Source organism: Carassius gibelio, chromosome A6, assembly GCF_023724105.1.
Source record: "Carassius gibelio isolate Cgi1373 ecotype wild population from Czech Republic chromosome A6, carGib1.2-hapl.c, whole genome shotgun sequence".
Classification (NCBI taxonomy): domain Eukaryota; kingdom Metazoa; phylum Chordata; class Actinopteri; order Cypriniformes; family Cyprinidae; genus Carassius; species Carassius gibelio.
Genome location: NC_068376.1, coordinates 27,163,276 through 27,181,898, shown reverse-complemented (window position 1 = coordinate 27,181,898; position 18,623 = coordinate 27,163,276).

Below are 18,623 nucleotides of genomic sequence, written 5' to 3'. Positions count from 1 at the left end.
GAAACACAAGCCATTCGCCTTTTTAGTAGTTAGCGTATCATCAGAATGATTTTGAAAATAAAAATGAAAGTTAGAGATAATGAAATATAATGGTGACCAATTGGAAACCAATGTCACAATGGGAGCATAATGAAATTAAAACTTAAAGTCTTAAAAATACACTTTATTTTTGTCTTAAGCAGATGTAAATACTTTGCTCTTTTTTCCATGATTTCGGGTGAAAAACTATTTTAATAGAGTTTACTGTAGCATCAACACCTCAGTTTGAAAACTCATTCCAAACTCTACTTCTATTTAATATATAATAAAGCAACTTGTTTTGCAGTATTATTAAATGCATGGCATCTTGAGCATCTTCTTACCCCTGCTAATTAGGCAGTGCTATCAATCAGAACAGCTGCTGCCATGGTAATTAGAAAAACAAACACACAGCATTGACTTGGACATCTATTTCCATGGGAGTAATCGCTGACACCTCCTCAGCCCTGCCAACCATTTCAGCCATGGGGAAATATGAAACACATACAAGTACAATAACTCCCACTTTGTACATATCATGGATTTACATACACAGACAAACACACAGTTGCTTTAAAAAAATTGCAACCTCTTATACTGTAAATATTGCATCTAGAAGAGAATGAACAAGCAACATAAGTGCATTTTCCTTTGTAATCATGGCATTTATTTGTATGTTTTTTTTTTTTGTTTTTGTTTTTTGATAAATGGGAAAAGCAAAACAATATTTTTACACATCACCAGTTTAGCAGTGATTTGAATAATCTCAATCAATGGCTAATTGTGGGGCTTGTTGTCATATTTAAGGTGGCTTTGAAGAACGCTTGACGTTGAGTTCACATCAGACAACATGATGAACACACAGGGAACACTGACCGATGTGGATGAGTTGCATTGCATCTGAACGTCTGGCATTAGGCATGTCAATGAGAATCATTCTGCGGTTAATAGTATGAAAACAAACAGAAGGATGACATTTCCTTTATTCTGTGAATCAAATAAATATTCATTTGCTGCTTTTTCCCTGAGAGACGCTTTGTAGTGACTCATCGTGACTGACACTGACTTTCACTTTCAACAGTAAACGAAAGATTCAGATGAATAACATTTTGACTGTTCTGTAATAAACATGCCAATTAAATGCTAATATACAGTACAGTTTCTACAGCAGAACCAAATTAAGGCTTTCCATGCTGTTTGGGATATCACATTCTTCATTTGATTTGACACATTTGCGATACAAAATATGTTTTTATTTATTATAGTTTTTGAATGAAGGCTCGTTCACCAAGGCTGCTTTAATTTAAACAAAAATAAAGTAAAAACAATAATATTGTGAAAGATTATTATAATTTAAAATAACTGTTTTCTATTAAAAAAAATTAAAATAAAAGTTATTCCTGCAAAGCAGAGTTTTGGGCATCATTACTCCAGCCTTCAGTGTCACATGATCCTTCAGAAATCTCTTCTAATATGCAGATTTGTTAATTTTGTGCATCTTACTGATTACAAACTTTTGATATTTAAGGGGAACATCAACCTCTAAAAATATCCATAAGACGAAAAAAAAGGAAGAAAAAAAAAAGAAAGATATCCCAGGTTTGATGCCAAAAGTCAGTGTGTATGTTTGTGTACTTGTTTGTATGATCATTGATATCAATTTGAATTGAATCAATTTGTGTAAAAAAAAAAAAACATTTTCAGAGAAGAGGCCATTGTATGGCTTCAGATTGTTTGAAGTATAGTGCAGTTGTATAGACTACTTTTATGATGAATTATTTTTACAGCTCCAGTCATCATCATCAACAAGAGCGCCCTGGACATTTTTGGAAATATCTTCTATCATGTTCTACCGAAAAAGGTCATACAGGTTTGAAATGACATGAGGGTGAGTAAATTATGACAGAATTTTACATTTGTGGTGAACTATTCAATTAAAACTATATTATATGTTGTACAGATGACATTAACAACAATATAAAGTACGGTATAAAGCCAACAACCAAACCTGTTTGCTGGTGTAAAACACCAATGTGCTTTAATCAATGTGCTGTATGCTTCAAAACAACTGGATTTCAGCCCCCTCCCACAGTACCCCAGTGTGTCCTATAGGCGCTGTCAAAGACAGGCAAGCTTGACACACACACATGCATTCTGCTCCACACAAAAATCCCCTACCCCTGTGTCTTATTTATCACGACAGGCATCCAATAAACACTCACACACATAGATGCAAGGGTAGACAACTTGCCCTCCATACCCATACATAAAATGCAAGCCTATAGAAAAACAAACACTCGTGGCTATTCGTAGTTGACATACATGCTCCAACATCCATTTGAGTAAAAAAAAACAAAAAAAAAAACATGCACACACACATGTACGCTCCTGCATAATTCATGTGCACACACTCGCATACTTATAACCCATAATCCACCTACACAGAATTTGGGAAGGGTTTTCCCCTGGTGCAGAATTAAAGAGCTCAAGCTTCTCAGCCCCCACTTCCTCTTACCTCTCCCTTCCTGCACCTCGTAGCTGGAAACACTGGCAGCTGAGCACCTCACAGAGCAAGACCACGTGTTGGCATTCATTGTGTGGACTGAGATTACCCTGGATACTCTTTATAGGCTTTAAGCCACAACATAACAAATACATGCACTGTTTATATGTGTACTGTATGTGTGAGGTTATTACCTTAGCCAATTTCCTGCAAAATCCTCCACTTTCAGCTCAACAATCTTAATGTTTGTTACATAATGTAAGGCGGTCATAACAAGAACACATGCCTTATACAAAAGTTATGGTATATAATATGAATTATGCAAAAAGAGCAGGAAGGTTTTATCATATAGGATGCCAAGCGGTGACCTGAGTAGAGTGAAAAATGCATGAAATATCTCTTAATACAAAGCCAACATTCAGGTTTGCACATGCAAAATGCAACATTACAGATTCTACATGCCGCCAGAAGCTTAGCATGTACATCAGATAGTCTCTTTCTGTCTGATTTGGTGGATGGTGTTCAGAATAAGCTACAATATAGACTATGCTATATCCTGGTATCAAAAAATGTGGTTATGTGTGTCAATAGCAATACTCAGTCTGAACTAATGAAACAAGAGCGCTCACAGCTGGTAATGTGTTAAAATTGGTAATTAGGTTGAGCTGTGTGAAATGTTATCAGAAGTCTTCAGGTTTCTGGAAATAGAGTATAATGACGCACTTGAGATAAGTTGTGCAACCTGGATTGAGCTGTGCATTCTTGCTGTAACATATTGAACTGCATTGACTAACAGAGATTCAGCTGCATAATTTACAGCAGTTGTATGTATATTATACTGATCAAATGTATCTTCATATCTTCTTCTATGGAGGTTTGTGTTTATATGAATTTCGAAGTGATGTTTAAAAGAGAGCTTTAGGCTTGCATGCTGTTTATCACTGGCTCATGTTAAATTGCTGTAGACTCATCTGATTTTCTTCAAAGTGTTTCAGATTACACAGAAATCAATGAGTTCTTGATATTAATAGAAGTGTGAGGAACCAAATTTCCTCTGAAAGTAAGGTAAGAATGATCATTTAAGTGATCCAAGCTTTCACATCTTAACTAGGTCAGGCATATGACATTGAATGTAGACATATGTTCACCATTTCTGCTGGTGTCTGTGGGTGATGTGTACTGACGCTGTGATGTTTCCTGATTTACTGCATGAAAGCCCATGTTACGAGACATGTAATCTAGACGCTGTGAAACTATCAAACCTTTATTCATTTCATTATTCTCTAGCTGTATACACCTCAAACGTATGTGGTCTGTACGTTTTTAAAAATTATTTTTATTTTTTATTTAGCGAGGATGCATTAAATTGATCAAACGGGGACCATTAAAATATTTACATTGTTACAATAAATGTCTGTTTTAAATGTAAAAAAATTATCACAGAATCCTAAAAAAACACATTTACACGTTTCAACAAAAGGTCTTAAAAACTGATAATAATAAGAAATATTTCCTGAGCAGCAAATCAGCATATTAGAATGATTTCTGAAGGATCATGTGACACTGAAGACTGGAGGAATGAAGCTGAAAATTCAGCTTTGCATCACAGAAATAAATTACATTTTAGAGTATTTTAAAATTAGAAAAAAGTTATTTTAAATTGTATCAATATTTTGCATTATTACTGTTTTTACTGTATTTTTTATCAAATAAATGCAGCATTTATGAGCATAAGAGACTTCTTTTAAAATCCTTAACAACCTCAAACATTTGAACGGTAGTGAATGTATGTCACGGCACAGATCCTGAGCATTTTAATCGCCTTCTTGCCTTCACTACTTCATTTTAAATGGTCCTGTGGTGTGACCAACTACTTCATGTAACCTCAATTAGTATAAGGTCATAACACTGCGTGTATATTAATTATAGAAGAAACTATTTTTAAGAACAGTTTTAGTGACTTACAGCATGTCACATCACAGGAATGACATCAACTATAAAGGAAGAATGATATGAGAGATTAAGTGTAGTCATTGTCCAACCCATAAAAACCCAAACTCCGAAAGCACCACAAATGATTTAATCTTAATGATTTTAATCCAGTTCACACCGGCATCTCTCTCAAGTGGAGTAAAAAGTGGGTTAGATCTCATGAGTCCACTCCATGTTCTAGAAGCAACAAGGGTCTTTTTCTGGCATGCAAGTCTTGCGAGATGTTTATCATCCGGTGAATATAAAACCATGACTTAATGAAGTTCTGCACTATAATGATGAAACTAGCATGAAGCATTTGAAGCTGCATGCCATTTGAATAATTCCAGCTTTGTTAGTTCATTTACAATGGAAATGTATCCATATCAAGAAATCCCATACATAAGACAGCAGCAGAAAATCTATACAGAATGATGCATTCCCTCCAATGTGAGGTGCATTGTAAATAGTTTGCAACAAAGGGTTTGATAAACCCACATCAGTATGAGGATCTATATCACAATATGATGCATCTGTTTGAACTTTTATGGAGACTTTGAAGTACATTACAAATGCATGTGTTATGTCATCAAAATGTAATATAAATAGTTGCCTTTTCCATTCTAAAGATATAAACGCTTTGAAATGATTACATAAACATGTTAAATTTCTTAACAGCGTCAGCATTAATTATTGTAGAACAGCGGGACTTGTTTTATCATTAAAGCACCAAACGTTTGCAATTGCCTCTTAAGTTTAATTAGAAATTCAAAGCAGAAAAGCACTGAAAAAATGTAATAACAGTAACTGATGGCTTGGGCACAGTGACACAAATGCTTAGTTTGGTGCTTTTGAGGTCAGTGCATGTTACCATAAACCCTAAACTGTGAAGTGAATGTGGTTTTGGTTTTGGTTTTAGGAAAAGTGTCATTATTCTATCATAAATTCTATATTTCAGTTACAGAAGCCACAGGATACTTGGTAATAATGCAGCCGTCTCACGTTCTGCCCATGCTTGAGATACAGCTAAAGGGTGAGCTAACTAACTAGAGGCCAGTGGGCTTGGGTTGGATGAGGATGGTTGATTTTTGGGTTGTGTTCCATGCAGCCAAGGCGGCATAGAAAGATTTGTTAAATGTTAGAGCAGAGCCTTCATCTGACACCTGGAGTCATCAGGCACCGAAAGGTCAGCTCTGTCCATCTGTTAAATGCCACAGAAATGTCATTAACATAAAAATGGATGGGAAGTAACTGAACGGGATCTAGAATGCCATTCAAAATTTTCGAACAGCTCACATGACGCGAGAAAAGAAACATAAAATAATTTTAAAAGTTTTTAGAGAAAAATATAACTCACTCTTCCTCTACAGCATTCTTATAAAAATATAATATAATAATTATAAAAAATAAAGGAAAGGAAAAAAATTAAATGTCCTGATATTTTAATGAAGAAAACAGCCTCATTAAAAGATAGAAATAATAATGTTATTATTTTGGTCTGGTAAAATATTTTTGAATTTCTTTAGAATAAAAAGAGTAAAGTGGTCAAATGATGCACCAAAAATCATATGCATGATATTTGTAAAAAAAAAAAAAAAAAAAAAAATCAGACATAAAAATGCATCTCTGCATTTTGTATGTCTTCAATTCTGTGATTCAAATTCATTATGATATTATTTCTGTTATAATATGAAAAATTTCAATGTCCTGAAATTGTAACAAAGAAAATATCTCATTAAATGTTGAAATAAAAATGCTGAAGGTTTATTTATAATATGCAACTTACAGAATATATACCTATTATTATAATAGTGATTACAATGGTTTTATTTTTATTCTGTGGCAATGAAGCTTGATATTTATGCAATATTTAAATCAAAAACTTAAAAGTAAATAGATTTTCAAAAGAAGATTTCCTTATTTCTCATTAATCAACTAAGATACTTGCTTGTGATACTTTGTTTTTTTCTGTTTATGTCTGTCTGGTGTTAAATTGGTGGAATTGTATTCATATAATCTCAAATAAGTAGAGTGAAAAATTGCAGAGAGGAAAGTAGAAAAGCCTGGTCAGGGAATCATAATAACTTTATTGATTGTGACGCAGATGTATTAATGCTTGACATTACAGCCCACAATCAGAGTTTATCTCCAAAACAGAAGGGAAAACTGGTCCACAAATCTCATCTAAATGACTCTGACTAATGACTCTTTACATACAAGTAGGAAGCAGCTGTGGAAGCTCACAGCACACTGCAAGATGCAGTTATCCAAATTACTGAAAGAGGCATTAGAATAGGAAGCATAAAGTACTGTCTTTAAAAATGTAGTCTGTTGATTTGTAAACCAAATCTGCACGTTCTGGTTACTGTGAGACGACACAGCCGAGCACTGCAAATCTGGGATGTGGCTAAATGTGTCAAGTCTAAAACCTAAATTTCCTTGCATGCTAACACGCTCCTTTTTGAGAAACAAAGGAGTGTTCTCATTTCTGCTCCATCCCCCAATACAATCCCCCCCCCCAGCAGTAAAATCCCATTCCAGTGTGCCTGTGTGCAATTGCCTCAACCCAGTGATTTATAAAAAGGAGGAAAACTCTCTGTGCAGATGAGACTGAGAGGTTAGGAAGAGGTATAAATATTCTTGATCATGTATTCAGTTGCCCCCGAGGACCCTCCGTAATAGATGGTACTGTATATCTTCTAGTGCCATTAACCCGTGAGATCAGACGTGGTTGTATGGTACAGGGACATGGAAAGCAAATTATGTGGAACTGCTCATGATCACACCTGTGTCCTATTCTCTAGGGTAACCTGGGTGTTGTTATTGTCACCTTCACCGTTAGAATATTGACAGTGGGATTGTTTTCGGAGAGAAAAGCGCTAGTTGAAAGCACCGCTGGCCCTTTGTAGTGCGAATTGAGTCTTTGTTAGTGATTCTGTTTGATCATATCTAATTGAAAAGAACATCTGCAACATTTCTCAGTGTTTTTTTCATTGTATATGATCAGTCCGTACCATAAAAATCAATAAACTACAACAATTGTGCACATCCTTGGCATGCAATTATTACACATTTCAATCTATATTGTATTTAGATTCCAAAACCTACTGAGCTGGTTTGATGTCTAATGTCTATAGCATCTGCATTTCTATGTGTTTTAACTAACATAATGAGTGTAGAGACAATTTTCACTGAAAAAAAAAATGATAGTAAGTACATTTAGAAAATAATTCAATTTGTATTTCATTAAAGTAAAAATTTAATTTTCTTGTAAATAATCTTTGTTTTATTTACAATTTAGAAAAATCACTGTACACTGTTGCTTACACTCCATATATATATATGTATATAATTCATCTGGTTGGTCCATTATTTTATAGCTGACACTGATCTGTGTCAACTATTTTTACCTATTTTTAACATGACATAACACACTATCTGTATACTGCATGTTTTCTTAGACCGGCAATTAAAAAATAGGGCAGATGATAACGTGAGAATGCATTGCACCACAACTAAAGTGGGACACTCCTCACAGGCGGTTACCCCTTCTAAATGAGTTCAAAGTCACCATGATATCAAAACTGACTACTCTAATTTCTATATGGAATATTAAAGTGTTTATTATAAATAATTTAACAGTGCATCATTATTTTCCTCATAATCATTCATCATTATGATGGTTCGAGGGTAGGACAATAATCTCTCTCTTCTAGCATCCTCCTGTCAGTCACATGAGATCACAGCAATTAGCAGACGACTTAACAATCCAATCATTCCTCTATAGATAATATTCAGTCCCATCCCACATTTTACTTGCTAGGTTTTGGAACATAATATTTAGTTTAAGACTAAGTTCGGTGTTTCTGAAATGACTTTTTGCTTCTCCTCCTTGGTTTATATATAAGAAGGATTCAATCTAATACATGTAATCTAAAGCAACATATTCATGACAGATTATTTTCTCTCAAATAACTGAGATCTCAGCATGTTTGCTGCAAAGTTGACATGGGTTTACCATTTCACTTTATACACTGACCTGTAGATGGGCTCCAAGTGGAAGTCAAGCTTAATTAACTCATTGAAAATTCCAGCTGCTTGTTGCAGCATCTGTTGTTGCAATCTTCTGCTGAGAGTCTCCAGTGAGAATTAATTTACTCTTTCTGCTAACACGCCGTTTGTGGTTCAAATCTGCTCCCTTCAGAGGACTTCAAAAACAAAATACATGAATTATTACAATTTGCAAAGTATGTTTGGAAATACTGTCATCTGCTAAAATGCATCAGGCTAGTTGTGTTCATAGCATTATCTAATTTATGTATGTATTGCTGCCCTAGTAAACGCTGAAATGGGGACAGTCCTGTGTCTGAAAAGCGCCCTCTTGTGGTCAAGGATGGAGCCTGCAGTGAATGATTGGGGAGGATTGGCTGCAACACAACTATTAGGTTGAAAAAAAATTTATTGACTTTTATTGAATGTGAAACACTCCAGCTGGGACGTTTACAGATAAAAGTTGTTCTTGTATAAACATCTTTGCATCCCAGTAGTGTATTTCCACAAGGACATTTGTTGCAGAGATTTAGAATCAACAGAATGTTTGATGGACACCACAAGGAGGCAGCAAATACATCAGCAATCTGATGCTTTAGTGCAGAGTATGCCATCCATCAGTGCTCTCTGTGGTGGTTGTACTTCATTAGTGTTGCTTGCTAAAGTGAGCATCATTAATAACTTGTTTGGGTTTGAACAATCCAATGCTGATATTTATTTCAGAATGTTTAGAGAACTTTCAAAAGTAATGTTCCCATAATTGCAAAATGTTAAACATTCTCTTAACATTTCACATAACATTACATAACAAAGTTATTCACTTTCACCCTGAATGGTGTTATGGTGTTAATACCATTGAGATTGTATTATATGTCTTTATTAATATTGTGAAATAGTTTTATATTTTCTGTTTTAATTTTAGTTTAGGTTCTATTAATTTTGGTGTTTTGGTCATTTTTATTTTTTTTATAAGTATATTCATTTTTATTTAAGTTTTAATTCCTTTAGTACAGTAACTAAATGAAAATGAGAAATGTTGGCAACTAGTGGATTTTTTTTATGCATTTTCTATTTTATTATTGTTATTATTAAAAAAAAAAATTGTGTGACTATAGCTATAATAACCCTGACAATAAAAGAGCATATATTTGCTACTGTCAAACAATAAATAAACAATAAATGGTCAAAAATTCTAATGCCAAGACTAACAATACTTACATTTACATTTATTCATTTAGCAGACGCTTTTATACAAAATGATATATATATATATATATTGACACACACACACACACACATAATTGCATAATAAATGAGAAGAAAATAGAATACAAAAAGATTAGAAAGGTAGTTAGAAAAAAAAAAAAAAAAAAAAAAAAAATATATATATATATATATATATATATATATATATATATATTTTTTTTTTTTAAAGAATAGAATTAGAATAGTGAGTGATAGAGTTAGAGGGTCAAATAAAGATGGAAGAGATGGGTTTTAAGCTGAATACTTAAGTCTTATCATATGATTGAGACAGTATTATTAGAGCAAAAAAAATAAAAAAATAAAAATGCTTCATTTATCCAGCCAAGCAGCCTTAAAAAATAACAGTGGGAGGTAAACCCAAGAGATGACATGAATCACAACATGTGCAAGGAAAGTAAATCGACAAACAATTGATTTTGTGAACAAAATAACAATTATTTATTATTTTTCATTACTTTTGACCTATAATTGTCATAAAATTGGTTAAGAAACTAGACCTCATCATTTAGTGACTACATTATCATTTGAACCAACTGAGGCAGTGCCTGGGGGTCATTGTGTTAATTCTTCGGGAGCTATGAGCATTCATATGCAGAGAGTCTTTGTGCTAATTCCTTAAAAGATGGTAGCTTTTTGGATTTCAAAGGTGAGAGGGGTCATTTGATCTGCCGGTGCTTGTTAGGAGGAGCTTCATGCCATGCAATAGCTTAGGAGCTCTTCTATAATACTGTCAGTAATCAGTATAGTGTTTGTGTGAGAACCTTGGCAAACCTATTACTCTTACTGGTAATTCATCTTCCAACTTGGACTTTCAGCTGGTTTCCAAATGATAAGCTTTAGACAAATTGGTGTTTTTAAGTTGCCGGAAAATTCTAGAACACTAGTTGACATTATTCATTAGTCAGTCTGAATGTAGAGATCATTATGAGAGTTGCTGTGATGCTTATTTATTCTGCGAACATTCCTGTTAATCTTCCCTGATGGCCTGAAAGAGTATTTTGGATTAAAATATTTTAGCAGATGTTAATAGAAGGAATAAGGTCAAATCCATTATAGTTCATTTTATGAATCAGAAGTAGTTTAGTTTCAATTTGAATCTAGATCCTGTAGATTCTTTTATTCTGGATTGATAATTTAAGTAAACCAGACTTTAAGTTAGATAAAAAATGTTCATAGTTCAGAGCCAGCAATGTACAGTTAGCATTTAATTGTACTATTGTTTATTTATTTATTTTTATTTTGCTTGTTGGTGTAATTGTACACAATTGTTTTCTTCTCCTTTTCTTTCCCTGCTCTAAATTGTTACATCAGGCCGGCAGCGGTGCTCAGAACAGAGCTGTTCAACTCCAAATTGTTTTATGCCCTTCCATCATGTTTCACTTATCACCTCGTGTTGACAAGTCTTAAGTGCTGAGTGATATAAGTCTGTGATGCAGGCAGACATGCCTCATCAAAATGTTTCCTGTACAAGGTGATGATGTGTTTGGGCAGACGTTTGTAACATTGCTGTGTTATGGAGGTCACCGGAAATCTCTAGAACATCTGGAAAAACAATTATCTGAACTGACAAAACAGGTGGAGATTTTATCTTTTTATTCCGTAGAAACATCTCCCATACAAGACTTTTCCCATTTGTTTTCTTTCTCAAATTTTGCATGTTAATTGACCATTCCTTTAACTTTGAGGCTAAATATCAGTGTAAAATGACCGTCTGTGTGGGGTGCATTGTAAGAGCGAGTCATTGAATTATTCAGCTGAATCATTCAAAAGGACTGATTCATTCGGGGGTGACACGTGAATGTCTTTATAAGTGAGTCATTGAATGATTCAGACGATCAATGTAAAAGAGCTAAAATATTCATGAATAATACAATTGATTGTCTTTCTGAATGACTCATTGAATATGACTCATGACTCATATTCAACCAATTTGTTCAAAAATGCTAAATCATTCAAGAATGAAAATCCACTACTGAGAGTTTTGCGTTTTTATTATTATTATTTTTTGGGATTGCATTATAATATTGTGTCCAAAATGAAAGTTACTCAACATGTTTATTAATCTGCTGTATAAATTAGTCTCACACAAATGGCACCTGTTTCTCCAATGTTTTTTCAGAGCTCTTCTCAGTTGATATACAAAGTTATATTCATGCTTACAACCAAAACTTTTGACACAGAATACGTTGTTGCATTCCACTGCGCTGTTCATTGTCTTTCAACAGTTGAATAGTTGAAAATTTCAACTTTTCTTTTTATTATTGCCTTGCACCTCACTTTAAAGTCAAAAATGCGTTCTGTGTACAGTGCTTTGGTATATGCTTTGTCAACACTCTATATGAAATGACTTTCCCTTTAAATTAACAGGAACAACAGTTTAATGAGAAAGGATAACCCTCATTCAGTCTCATTTTAGCCTAGTTAAAATATGGGACAAAAAATAAAATAAAACAATCATGAACCCTTCCCCAGCAATTGTTAAAATGTCTTTCAGATGCTTATGTAGCAGCATAAACTGAAATACAACAAATTATCTTAAATTCTTTTAAAAGCTCTCATGGATTTATTTTTTATTTCATATATTCATATGAAAGATAAAGACATTTCTGTCTGAGAATGTGAAGCATGAATGAACTCGACAGGAAATAATGCCTACATTGAAGAAAACGAACAAAGTGGGGCCATTTGAGTGTGAATTAACACTTCTATTATTGTGGCATTGTTTCCCCCTCAGGATAAAAATGCTAATTTTGTTCAAACGTCAAGCTATGCCACATATTCATATAGAGCAACAGTATAGCTGCCGATTTCTTAAAGGCACTATTCATATTAAAGGTCATTAATGTGGTGAATAATTTGAAGGGTTTATTTGTCATAATAAAGAGAACAGCCATCTCTAACAGCCGTGAAAAATAGAATGAGTTGCATAGTCTATATAAAATAGTGTATTATGTTTTCTAAATATATATATTTTTTGTGTTCCACAGAAGAAGAAAAATAAGTTTTGGAGCAACACCAGGGTGAGTAAGTGATGAAAGATGTTGTATTCTTTAATGAACTGTCCTTTTGAATTTGAAGCATATAAATACTGTAATACTGTAAGAACTCATCTGTCTTCCATTGGTCTCAAACAAACAGAGCAATGAAAATTTTAAATATTACACACTTCAGCTTTAATATTGTAACGTCATACTGTAACTGCTGAGATGAATTAAAAGATTGTATAAGGGCTATAAATTATTCAACATTCTCCAGAATATTATATGTTTACTAAAAAGTTTCTGTGTGCATGCCATTGTTTAATAAGATCAAAAAGTTGGATGTATTTAAACAAAAAGAGTCTGATTTCTCTGTTTCTTTAATAAAATATGTCAATATGAAGAGTTCTTTCTACCAAGTAGTTCACACAGATTTCCAGTCACTGTCTCAATCGTGGCACTAAAGCCCTGTTTTCCGACAGTGTCTCATTGACGTAATCAGCCGAACACATTCAAAGTCAATATTTTCAAAGAGGCAGTTGTCTGTTCCAAAAAACACAAAATGACAGGATTTTGTGAACTTCCTTCTGTTGTTGTCAGGAAACTGAAATCCAGCATGGAAATCGACATTTAGATTTAGATCTGACACAACACAGATACTGTCTTTCTGTGTGTCAGTAGCGAAATTATGTCCATCCTGATGGCTCAAGGAGAAGGTCAAGAGGTCTTTTGGCATCAGATTCTTGGTCTTCAGAGTTTGAATTCTTTCATTCTGACTGTATGGCAGAGTCTTGAGAATCCGCAGAGCTGAGGAGACTTTCTTCTCATCTTATGAACAAGACTTGGCTCATGCTCACGTTCAGAGGAAATGACTCCTAGCCACTCTTCATCTCAATCGCAGAATGTGTGTGTGTGTGTGTGTGGGGGGGGGGGGGTCCATAAGATCAGCTTTCGAGTGCATAAGTTCATTATTGCTCACGCTGCTGTGTGTTTGAGTTACATAAATGGTATTGTTGAGATCAGGATGCTGCTGCAGTACAGCTATGTCATTTTCCAATTATGGATCCCTTTTCTGTGTTGTCAGAGTGAGTGCTTTTGCATGTACTGTATAACAGAAAGCCCGCAGCCATAAGGAATGCATTTGCATGAGACTTTGAAATCATTGTTTTTATCTTCAGCTTATACATCAAAACTTTGAATAAGCTGACAAAAAACAGGTGTTTACATACAAAGCAAAATCAGGGTAATGTGAAAGACCTGGGTGTGCTGATCAGGGTCAGGGTTTGTTAGTTGATAAGTAAGTAGTGCAATATTGATTATTGGCTTAGACTAAGCCAGTATTGGCTGTAGTTCAATTAGAACATTTAAGTAATAAAAAAAAAAAAAACATGCCTTAGAAAAAAAACATTCCTGGTGTGCATCTTGAGACAAAACAAGGGCACTGACATATTTTAAGATCAATCAGTATACAAGTTTCTTTCAGTTAAAACAGCTCAGGCTTACATTTTAGTCTGGGACTAGACTTAAACTATGTCTGTGAAATCGGGGGTATATTTGTTAAGACTTGAATTTAAGTCCCAGTTAATTGGTTCTCTCATCTGTTCTTTTCACGCTAGCGTTTTTACATTATTTTTACTCCTTCCCCCTTTTTCTTTGCTGTGCACTACTGTACTGCCTTTGAAGTCTTTTGAAGATATTAATCCTCCTTTCATGCTTAATTCAAAACCCTCAATTTTTATTTTCATGAAAGCATTTTATTTACGACATATAATCAAATGTATTTTTCATACATTCTGGGTGTATTTTTGAGAGGGAAATTAATAAGAAATGATCTTGTAATTCCTTTCGTCTGACTGTGAGTCAGAGGTGGATGGTAAATGCAAACAGATTGCATCCATGCAAAAGGTCTGTTCTCAAAAGGTCCTCAAAACTGTGAAAGTTGAACCGCTCCTTACATATCATAATGCATGCATAAAAAAGAGATGTGGCTATGGAGATCCGTTTACATGATGCAAGGTGATTTGTTTTTGTTTGAGGTATGTTCAGTTTGTTCCTATCCAGTTTCAAATTTCACACTCTTCTAAAGACATCTGATGACGTTTACAGATCACATGGCAATAAGTTGAATTAATAGATAGGTCTGAGACACAAAACCTGAAAAATGTGTTGAGCGCAATAGAGCATACAACAGTGGTGATCACTGAAATGAAGAGGAGCCTACAACTTATTTAAATGGCAATAAAACATTTTTTACCTCCACCCATCTGTTCCTCAGGAACAGTTAAATAGAAAAATAGTTGAATGCACCTTGTTCAATGCTTGCTTGCCAGGTTTAAACATCCCTGCTGGAAAATAAGAATCTTAAAGGCATAGTTACAAAAAAATTTGGGGGGGGGGGGGGGGGGGGGGGTGAAATGCTATTTCATGCATACTGAGTTTTTTATACTGTTAAAGAGTTGGATTCCCATGCTAAACATGGACAAAGTTTCAAAAATTAAGTTGTACGTTTGAAGGAGTATTTTTGTTCCTTCCGATTTGTCACAAGTTTCGGAAAGTTTTTTTTGAGTATGGCTCTGTGTGATGTTAGATGGAGCGGAATTTCCTTATATGGGTCCTAAGGCACTTCTGCCGGAAGAGCGCGCGCTCCCGTATAGCAGAGCACTGAGAGCACAGACATTCACTGATCAGAGCGAGAGCGTCGCGAAATGTCATAAAAGAAGTGTGTTTTTAGTTGCCAGGGCAAGACAACCCTGCACAGATTACCAAAAAAAAAATACATTAAGGGACCAGTGGACGGAGTTTATTTTTACAGAGCATCAACGGAGTTGTGCAAGTGTTTTTGTTTGTTCCCTGCATTTCGAAGATGCTTGTTTTACAAACAAGGCCCAGTTTGACGACGGATTTGTGTATCGTTTTTTTCTTAAGGATGATGCAATCCCAGCGAAAAAGGGTCACGATCGTGTGTTGGAACCGCAGGCGGTGAGTAAAACTGCTTAAAATATCTCTGCCTCCTTGTTAGTGTGTCCGCCTCCCATGCCGGAGATCCGGGTTCGAGCCCCGCTCGGAGCGAGTCGTTGCTGCTGCTGCTCTCGTTCAGTTTCAGCCTCGGGATCTGATTCTGGATCATAAATAAATGGCTGAATCTGACTGTTAGTCATGGTTTGTTTTGGATGATGTTTTTTTTTCCTCACGGTAATGTCACAACTTCCAAACGCTCTCAACGCAAAAGCCTACTGGCGCTCGTGATTCTTTAGCTCCGCCCACACGTCAGGCCTCCAGTGGCTCGTGTTTTTCCGAAAAAAAATCGGCACAGACTATTTTTCTCTTATAAATATTATAAAACTAAAGACTTTTTGGAGATATGAAGGATGCAGTACTACTCTATAGGTACTCAAGATTAACAGGATATTGAGTGAAAATGAGCATTTCACCCCCCCTTTAAATCCTGTGATCATTTACTCACCTTCATGTCGTTCCATGTTGTTTCTTTTCTCTGCGGAACACAAAAGATTATATGTTGTTTTGTCTAAAACCGTAAAAGTCAATGGGATCCAAAAGAAAGTCACACAGAAGAAAGAAAGTCATACAGGTTTGTAACAACATGAGAGTGTAAATGATGACTATAAACCAGCCTAAACTTGTTTGCTAGCCTTAAATGGTCTGACTGGTCTTTAGAAGGATTTAGCTTCAGTTATGACCAGTAAGCCAGCTGGTATAAACCTGGCTTCGTTTTTGTTGTTTTCTAGTAAATGTCAGTCAGATAGTCTTGTGGATGGTTCTTAGCCAGAATGAGCTTCTAGGTCGACCAGATGTTACCAGAAAGACTAGTTCAGGAGTAAGATGACTAGATGTTTAAACCTAGACACAGTTTCCCTGACACTGTTTACTTCATTTTTGTCTTGTTAGTCAGCACATGTTTTTGTACCACTGTCTGTTGTCATACTTATTGAAACCATGCTGATCACTCAAGACCTTCTTCCAGACTCTTACTTTTCATTCCCTGCTGTTTTTTGTTTTGTTTTAAAACATCAGAGAAACAAGAGTCCTGACTCCATGCTAACACTAAGAAGAAACAATACTGTTTGGAAGGCCAAGGCCTGCAATCCTCAAAATTACATTTACACAGTTATCTATTTACTTGATTGTGTTTCTGCAAACATGACAGGTTCCTATCACATGCACTCTTAAATCTTTTTGAGGCTGCAAGCAACATCTTCACCCTTGGAGGAAATTTTATAGATTGTGATGTTCTTTGATTTTGACATCATTATGCATTTCCTCATTTGACCTTGTACATCTGTGCAGTTGCGAGAATCCATTACTCCATTTCCACCAATGAAAATGAGACCTTTATATTACATCATGAAGAAAAAATGGAGTGAAAGTGTAATGTATTTGTTTGACAAACACAAACAGCAAGCTGATAGTGACCTCCACTCTCCAATGTAAAACCATTCCAAGCAAATTGAAAAATAGACCGTGCTGCTAGAGCATTGAGGAACTGAGCTGAATATCTGTTCTTTGAGATACAAATTCAGAAATCAATTTTATTAGTGTGGTACTTCGCAAGACAAGCATCATTATTTCTGATGAATAATAGTGAAAAATTGTTAATTTAAATAGTTGTTTAACTGGCAAATTGTTTTCTGTACCTCAATTTTTCTTGCTGTGAAATGCAGTGTTTTAGAGAGTGTTTGAATTCAGTCATCAGATGGAAAAACATGTTTTTGAGTCTTTGATTGGCCCCAAACTGTTAACAAACGTGTGTTCCTGGGCAGTTTAGTCACTCTGCAAATAAGCCTTGACGAATCTGGATATTGCAAAATGGCATTAAACTAACAAGGACTGACTTGCACTGAAATGTTTCATCTAATGTGGATTTGTTATAGAAATCCCATTATAATTATGTTGCATTTTTGGAATTACGTCAGGAAAGACTTCGGAAATCCTGTGCAAATACCTGGATCTGGATCTGCACGTCATAAGAGCAGTTTTAATTTAAGCAATATTACAGGAGTTGCGTTTGTACAAATAATCTAAAACCTTATGATACTTTATATGCTTCTTAAGCTATTTACTGTAGCATTTTATATTCACCAACAAAATAATAGTTCAGTTACAATGTAGTAAACCATATAAATGGAAGTTTACATACTGATCTATATTTATTCAGATACAAGGAACCTTGATGATTCAGATGTTAAGATCTGTTCAATTGTTTGGAAAAAAAACAAACAGTGGCTATAAAATGTATTAGGATTGGGATTGTAGTTATAAATAGAATTGCTTCTGTTTTACACTGCTAGTCGTGATGTTCAGAAGACGTCTCTGAGGTCATCCTGTCTGTCTTTGGATTTGTGACTGCTGGCATCATGTGTGAAATTCCAGTGATTGCTGTTGTGTCTTCAGCTTGCTATTTTAAGGGGCATATGCACTCTTTATAATTCTACAGCAAACACAAATCAAAGGATTATGACTAGTTGACTCACTCTTAACTCTTTAAGCCTTATGCAGACTTTAATGTCCACAGTATGAGATAGGTTACTATACATCTAGAGGTTTTTAAGCCTTAGTCACTAGGTAATCTGTCTGCTGTGTACTATGAAGACATATAAACACTATGAACCACTATACTTTAAATTGTTTAATGTGCTTGAGTGTAATTATATTTAATAATAAAAGTACTAAAATAATTCTAATTCCATCAAGTGGAGACCCTCCATCTGCCAAATCATGATGCATTCATTGCTTGGTTTCTGACTTCACCAAAACTTTTTCTTTCCAAATATATATATATATATATATATATATATATTTTTTTTTTACTCACTTTAAAG